Source organism: Canis lupus, chromosome 4, assembly GCF_048164855.1.
Source record: "Canis lupus baileyi chromosome 4, mCanLup2.hap1, whole genome shotgun sequence".
NCBI lineage: Eukaryota > Metazoa > Chordata > Mammalia > Carnivora > Canidae > Canis > Canis lupus.
In genome coordinates this window covers 22327583-22335583 of record NC_132841.1, presented here as the reverse complement: position 1 = coordinate 22335583, position 8001 = coordinate 22327583, and positions in this window count along the sequence as shown.

The window sequence follows — 8001 nt, the reverse complement described above, 5'->3', positions numbered from 1 at the left end:
AAATTTCTCCTTTTTGTAAGGATCCCAGTCACGTGGATTAGAGGCCCCTTCTACTCTGGTATGGCCTCATGTTACCTAAGTACGTCTACAAAGATGCTATTTCCAATTAAGGACACCCTCTGGGGTATTGGTGTTAGGTGTTCAACACGGGGGTGGGGACACAATTCAACCCATGGTGGGGTCACAATTCAATCCATAACACACGTGTGAGGTCTTCCCAGGCCCAGCTGGCACTTGCTGTCAATTCACGGCCAGCAGTGTCCCACACTGGGCAAACACACTCTGCCTAAGTGACTGATTTTTAACTGTCGGGGACCTGCCGGGTCCCCACCTGGACCATCTGCTCCCCGTTGATGGCTCTCTCCCTTGGCCATCCTTCCAACCTCCTAATAAGACACCCCTAATAAGCTGAGAACCCGGGCCTTCCGATGTCTCTGCTCCAGGGCTCCCGACACCGCCGACCTAGCGTGCCTGCCATGTAGCTCTCAACCGTGCTGCAAGAGCACGGGCACCTCATTCGCCCAAGGGCTCAGACCCCTGGGCTTTACCTTTGACCCCACAGCCGATCCATCTCCAAGCTCTGACTCTTGCTTCCCGCCACCTGTGTCGCTACCACCTGGTCCAGGCCACCAGGGTTTCTGGGCCGATGGCTTGCTCCCGTGTCCCTTACAATGTAAACTATACCTCATCATTCTTTTGCCCAGCACTCGGCCCCAGCCACGGGCCCAGCTGTTGTCCCACTTCTTAGTGGGGGCCTCCCCTGCTTCTCTCCAAAGATGCGTGGGTGTCCAAGCAGGTCAGGGAGCCAGTCCCGTCCCCACTGCAGAGTACCTGCTCATGCTGTTCCCGCCGCCCGCAGTGATGCTCTTCCAGCACGTGCCTGCTGCTCCTTCTTATCCTCGGGTCTCAGCAAGTCACCGCCCCCTCTGAGAGACCCCCTACCATCCTACCCAAGGACAGCTGACCCCTTTCTTCCTCACCACGTCACCTGTGTACCTCCTCCCCGCACTCCCACCATCTGTAAGGACATTCCTGACTTCATCCCTGAAGAAGATGTGCTTCCACCTTCCCCATCAAACTGTGAGCTCCGTGCAGGGAAGGACCCCATCTGTCTTGTGCACCTCTGCGTGGCCCCTGCCCCCGAGGAGCCCCAGCCCAGGAGAGGGGATAGCCAGGCGGAACTCACGAGACATGAGGATGCGAAGGCAGGCTCCTAAAACCAGCTCTGCACATGCACGGGTTTGGGGTGGGGTGGCAAACTCACTTGCACTTCCCTGGGGAGGCAACAGCTGGGCCTAGTCCAAAGAGAAGAGTATGGAAAAGGCAGGGGAGCCCAGGTGTGAGCCCAGGCCTGCAGAGGCAGGGACCACCTCTGGTCCCCAGAGACACCCCCCATGTGGTGGGGCTGCAGTGATGAATGTGCATCCGGCTGGGCCCGGATGTGTCTGCCCAGGTGGACGCGAGCACATGGGCACAGAAACTGCAAACCAAAGCCCAGCAAGGGAGGGAGGGATTCCAAGCCTGGAGCCTGAGGCTGGAGTCAGAGGTCCTGCACCCCCAGAGGAACGGGTTTTCCTCAAGCCTGTCCCCACATGCATGGTGGGGTTCCCGGACAGCTATCTGCTTCCTCTCAGCAAGGACAGGCTGTGGGGCCCGGATTATCTGGATGATGGTTCCACGTGAGTGAGCAGGAGCCCTAAAATGAGAGAGGTCCCCCTCGGGGGGCTGCCCCAGAAACGGACTCCTGTTCTCCGTGGGTGCCCTTCACAGGGGTGCTGAGCGGACGGCCCAGCTGGATGTGGAGGTCCCCCACCGCCTCTGCTGTGGCCATGGCAGCGTCGGCCAGCCCCATGCACCCCCGTGTCTGCAGCTGCAGGAGGGGGAGGCGGAACCCCAGGGCCGGGGCCCTTTGGTCCACACCAGGGCCTGACGGAAACTCTGGGCTCCGTGCACCTGCCCACAACCAGCCAGCGCTTACTGTGTGCTGGGGGTGCCAGGCTCCAAGCTGCCGCTCAGGGCTCCTGGGGGCGCTGGCGGAAGCTGACAGGTCACACCCAAGACAGACACCCCGGGTGCTATCAGAGCGCAAAGAAGGGGAGGCTGGGGCTGCCAGCGGCGTCCGAGGGGAGTGAGGGAGCTCGACTAGATAACGGGGAGACAAGGCTTTAGGCAAGAGTACCCTTTCTGCCCTCACTTTGGCCAGCAATATGGTCTATCTTCTTTCCCAAGGAACCCTGGGATGGAAGGAGACACATTACGTCGGGCTCCCTGCATGGAGCCTGCTTCTCCTCTGCCTGTGTCTCTGCCTTTCTCTCTCTCTCTCTCTCTGTCTATCATGAATAAATAAATAAAATCTTTAAAAAAGGGTGGGGGGGATCCCTGGGTGACTCAGCGGTTTAGCGCCGCCTTCAGCCCGGGGTGTGATCCTGGAGACCGGGGATCGAGTCCCACATCTGGCTCTCCCTGCATGGAGCCTGCTTCTCCCTCTGCCTGTGTCTCTGCCTCTCTCTCTCTCTGTCTCTCTCATGAATAAATAAATAAAATCTTAAAAAAAAAAAAAAAAGGAAAGAGACACATTAGACAGAACTTGCTGCCCTGTTCAAGCGTGGGGCCTGCGCTGGGCTCAGAAAGGAAAGAGCAGGCCCCTGTGGCTGCTCGGGCTCCAGTGGTGGGAGAGGGAAAGGCGCGCAGGCCAGGCTGGCCTCCTGGGCACTCAGCAGGGGCCATGGGGGCTGCATGGAGGAAGAAGCCTGGGCCATGCCAAAACTGTTCCTGGTCCTGCAAAGCCCGAGCTCAGTCAGAGCCCCTCTCAGCCCTATGAGGGGAGACTGAGGCTCAGAGAAGGGGCTCCAGCAAATGGGTGGTGGGCTGGGATTTGGCGCTAGCGGTGGCTCCATAGACAACACTCGCCCTGCCGGTAGCACGGCCCCCCGAGTGGATGGCACTACGGAGGACAGGACTGTGGCAGAGGGGCTCTCTGGGCTCCTTCGGCCACAGCCAGAGGGCAGAGCCGGAGCCGGAAGGAAAGGCCAGTCAGGTGCGGGGGTAGGGAGCGCTCTGGAGGCCACACTGACCAGGAAGGCGGGTAGACATTGCCAGATGTTGCGAGGGGCTGGTGGCCCAAGAGTGGGAGGGAGGCTTCAGGAAGCCGGGTCTCTGCTGGCGAGCTCGGGGTGCCACTTCCTGCAGCCCTGCTTCTTTCTGGCCGCCGGGGCAGGATGTGGGCCCTTACCCTGGCTGGACCACCTTCCCTCTAGCTCTCTTTCACGGGGAGCACTTCAGTGGCCCCCCACCTTGTCCTGGTGGGGCTCCACTGTGTGCCCAGGGTGCAGGGCCCGCCTTCAAGGCCACCAGCTCCTCCCCCCTGCACCAGGCCAATGTGGAAGTGCCCCACACCACGCAGGCTGAGGCCCTCCCTCCCACGGGCCCCGCGACATGTTGGACCCTCACCACCAAGTTCCCAGAGTCACAGAAATAGCTGTGAACTAGGTGACGGAGCCCTAAATCTTGGCCTGGACCCTACCCCCAAAGATTTGCGTTGGGAATAATCATTTGTTCTCTCTTGGCCTCAGTTTCCCTAGTTGTAGAAGGAGATCAGAACTGTCTACACCTTCGCCTGCTGCTAATCTTGTACAAACTGAGGGCCTAAGTGCCCTCTTACTGATACCGCCAGTGTCGGGCTCCTCCAAGGAAGATGCTATCTCCCCGGGGCTGAAACCAGCTCCAAGGCCCAGTGGGCAGCCCTCCTCCCCTGGCTTCTGGTCGCCTCTTGGTTTCCAGAGCTCCCCCTCCCCAGGAGGGCCTAGTGAGAGGATGTGAGCCCTGTGGGACCTTGAAGGGAGGCAGAGACCCCACCATCACTGTTTATCCCGCAAATACTGCATCTATTGAGATGAAGAGCCTCCCTGAAGGGGCGCGAGGTCTGGGGGGCGGACAGGCCTTCAGCAACCAGAGATAAACTCACAGGCACACCAAGGGCTCTGAAGCAGAGGCTGGCGGAAGGCGGCCTAAGGAAGGCCAGCGGGGCCTCGGCAGCCGCAGAAAGGACTTGGTCTTCTCCCCAAAGATGCTAGAAGCCACCAAATAGCTTCTAGCCAGGCCCACATGAGGCAGAACTGAATGAGCCCCAAGCCAGACTCCCCAACCCCCAGCAGGTCTCCTGGGTATTATTATTCATCACCACATTTTTTGGAACAATAATAATCCCTCACCTGCTCAGCACATTCATAGACATGGCTTCCTTTGCTCCAAGTCAATCTCGTGAACAGCTCCATACTCCCATTTTGCAGATGAGGGAGCTGAGGCAGGAAGAGAGGGGAGCGTGGCTGGGCAGGCGGCACGTGGGCCCCAGAGCCGAGGGCGGAACGGCACCTCCTGCCTCTTTGCATTTGTCCCGGGACTCTGAGCTTCCTGAGCAGGTGCCTTCCTGCCTCTGCCTCTCTGGGGAGACTGAGGCTCTGCCGGCCCTGGGCGGTGCCCCCCTCCCGGGGAGGCCTGGGAGCAGGAGCTGGCCCTGCTCCTAGGAGAGGAAGGCGCAGTCTGAGCAGCCCTGGCTGGCCTTCCAAGTGCTGTCCTGCATCATGCCAGCCAGGGCCAGGGCAGCAGGGAGTCCCGGAGGCCCTGCTGCTCTCTTTGCTGAGGCAAGGGGTAGGGAGAGAAAAGCACAAATGCAGAAAGAACTGCCCTGCTGGCAGCCTACAGCCTTGGTAGGCAGAGTCAAATATGTTAACAATTATAAGGAATAATTAGTACTTATAAAGCACTTCTGTGCCAGACACAGCACTCAGCACCTTACATAATGATCAGCAATCTGATAGGTAAGAATTACGCCTATTTTGCTGATGAGAGGGTCTAAGTCCCAGAGAGGTAAAATGACTTCCCCAAGTCCTCCCAGGTGGTAAACGGCGATGCTGGGAATCCAGTGAATCCCCGTCTGATTGGGGGAGGGGAGACATTTTCCACCAGGAACACAGTGCAGCCTGTCCTCAGGGCCCTGGGGTGGACAGTGTGTCTCCCATTGCCTTGGTTCAGTGATTTGACATTTTTTAAAAGATTTTACTTACCTATTTTGAGATAGAGTGAGAGCATGCACACACAAGCAGGGGGAGGAGTAGAGGGGGAGGGGCAGGGAGAGGGAGGGGGAAAGAATCTCAAGCAGACCCCACGACCTGAGCTGAAATCAAGAGTCGGACGCTTAACTTACTGAGCCACCAGGCATCTCAATTTAACTTTTTTTAACTGAGATATGGTTTGCACGCAAGAAAATTCATTTTAAAATGTGTGACAAATGTGTGCAACCACCAACACGTGATAGCATCTGGGGGCTCAGCAGTTGAGCATCTGCCTTCACACTCAAGGTGTGATCCTGGGGTCCTGGGATCAAGTCCCACATCGGGCTCCCTGCAAAGAGCCTGCTTCTCCCTCTGCCTGTGTCTCTGCCTCTCTCTGTGTGTCTCTCATGAATAAATAAATAAAATCTTTAAACAAAAATCTGTCAAAATGTTTTCCAAAGTGCCTGTAGCACTTTGCATTCCCAGCCACACGTATGAGTTCCGTTTGCCCAATGCCGCCCCGGCACGGGATGCAATCCATTCTTTCCATTTTAACTGTTACAACAGGTGTGGTTTGAATTTGTGTCTCACTGACTCAGGACATGGCGCGTCCTCTTCATGTGCTTGTTGTTGTACATCTCCTCTGGTAAAGCATCTGAGTCCTTTGCCTATTTTTTATTGGGTCGTGTGAGTGTTCATTATGTTTTTTGGACAACACAGGTCCAATTTCAGATATAGGTTGTAGAAAGATTTTTCTCATGTTTTGTCTTTCTCACCACTGTCGTTTGAAGAATAGAAGCTCTTAGTTTTGACCTAGTCCAATTTGTCCATCCTTCCTTTTGTGGTGAGGGCCCTCCCTGTAGTCTCTGCTTGACCCAAAGTCACAAAGTCTTTTTTTAATTAATTAATTTAATTAATTTAATTTAATTTTTATTAGAGAGAGAGAGAGAATGAGCACAGAAAGAGAGAGAAGCAGACTCCCCACTGAGCAGATAGCCTCACATGGGGCTTGATCCAAGGACTCTGGGAGCATGACCTCAGCCAAAGGCAGATGCTTATCCAACTAAGCCACCCAGGTGCCCCACAAAGGTATCTTTTTTTATGTTTCTTTCTAGAAGTGTTATAGTTCCAGTTAACACCTTTAAAGTAGATTGTCCATTTGGTCTGATCTCTGTATAGGATATGAGAGCTGAGGTTTATTTTTTCATCTGGAACTTCCAATTTTCTGGGACCATTGACTGAAAAGACTTTTCAATCCTAACTGAATTATCCCGGCACCACGGTCTTGTGGGTAACTTTCTGGATTCTCTATTCTGTTCTGCTGTTCTATGTTGGTTCTTACACTAAACCACGTTGTCTGATGACTGCTGCTTCACCAAAGGCTGAAATCAGATAGTGTGAGATCTGCCACTTGGTGCTTTTCCAGAATAGTTTTGGCTATTCTAGATCCTCTTTATTTCCATAAACATCATATAATGACTTTGTCAAATTCTAAAACAAATAAAAAACAGTCTGCTGGGATTTTGATTGGAATACCATTAACTGTGTAGGTCACCATGGGGAGAACTGACATCTTACCAACGCTGAGACTTGGGATTCATGAACAGTCTACCTTCAGGTATTCTTATGGTTTTCCTCTGAGAGGTATTTCGTGTCCCTGATGCACTGTAAATGGGTATTGTTTTCTTATTTTTAAAAAAATATTTAATTTAATTCATGAGAGACAGAGAGAGAGAGAGAGAGAGAGGCAGAGACACAGGCAGAGGGAGAAGCAGGCTCCCTGCGGGGAGCCCCAATGCAGGACTCGATCCCAGGACCCCAGGATCACGACCTGAGCCAAAGGCTCAATCACTCACACTCAATCACTGAGCCATCCAGGCACCCCAAGGTATTGCTTTCTTATTTTGCGCTTTCCAACTTGGCTGGAGCCCAGAAGAGTGATCTCTTTGGCCTCTTGTCCTGCTCTATATCTTTCTTGCGTGCAACCAGCAGAGGCCTGTGGACAAGAGCAGGTATAGGCTGCCTCCTTTGTGCACAGGGCACCCGATGATACCAAATGTCACACTAATCTTTAGAAATTTGTTAAAACTCCGCTTGTATTTTCTTATCTGCTCCTATGTTGGCCACTTCCTCCCATGCTCTGTCTCTGTAGAACAGCATATGTATCCTCTCTGCTGACAGGGGCTTGTTGCTCTTTGGAATTTAGTTCACCTGCCTGCCTTGCAACTGCACCCCTATGATAAGCTAAAAAAAAATACTACTTTGTAGGGGCTCCTGGTTGGCTCATTCGGTTATGCATCTGACTCCTGGTTTTAGCTCAGATCCTGATCCCAGGAGCATGAGATTGAGCCCCACACACTCAGCCTGGAGTCTGTTTGAGTTTCTCTCCCCCTCTCCTTCTCCTCCTCCCTGCCCCCACCTCGCTCTCTAAAATAAATTCTTTAAAAAAATTTTTTTAAAGTACCACTTTGTAGACTACCAGGCTGTTTCTTTTTCTTGCTGTTAGGGTGGGACTGATGTTCTCTTGTAGTGCTTTACGTCCTAAGCAGGATATGGGTACCTTTTGGTCCAGGCTGTGGCTTAGGCTGCCCAGGTTGGGGCCCACAGCCCCTGCAGGGGACAGGCCACAGGGAAACCAGAGAAGGGGCAGGACTCCACAGGTAGGGGTCTGGGGGCTTTCTCAGGAACCCAAACTCTGACTCTGGCCCACTCCTGTGCACTTCTGTGCACACCCAATGGCTCACCTGGCCCTCCCAGCAGAGCGGGTCCTCTACACTCCACAGCAGGGGTACCCCAGGAATGATGCTGTCCCTAGGAGACACCTTCTCCATCGTCCCTTGCATTTCCTGGTTGTATGGTTTCCTGAGTTTTCACAGGTAGGCAGGGCCAATGCTTTCACTGCCATTTTTCAGATGCACAAATGGGGTCATGTCCCTCAGAATCTAGGGCC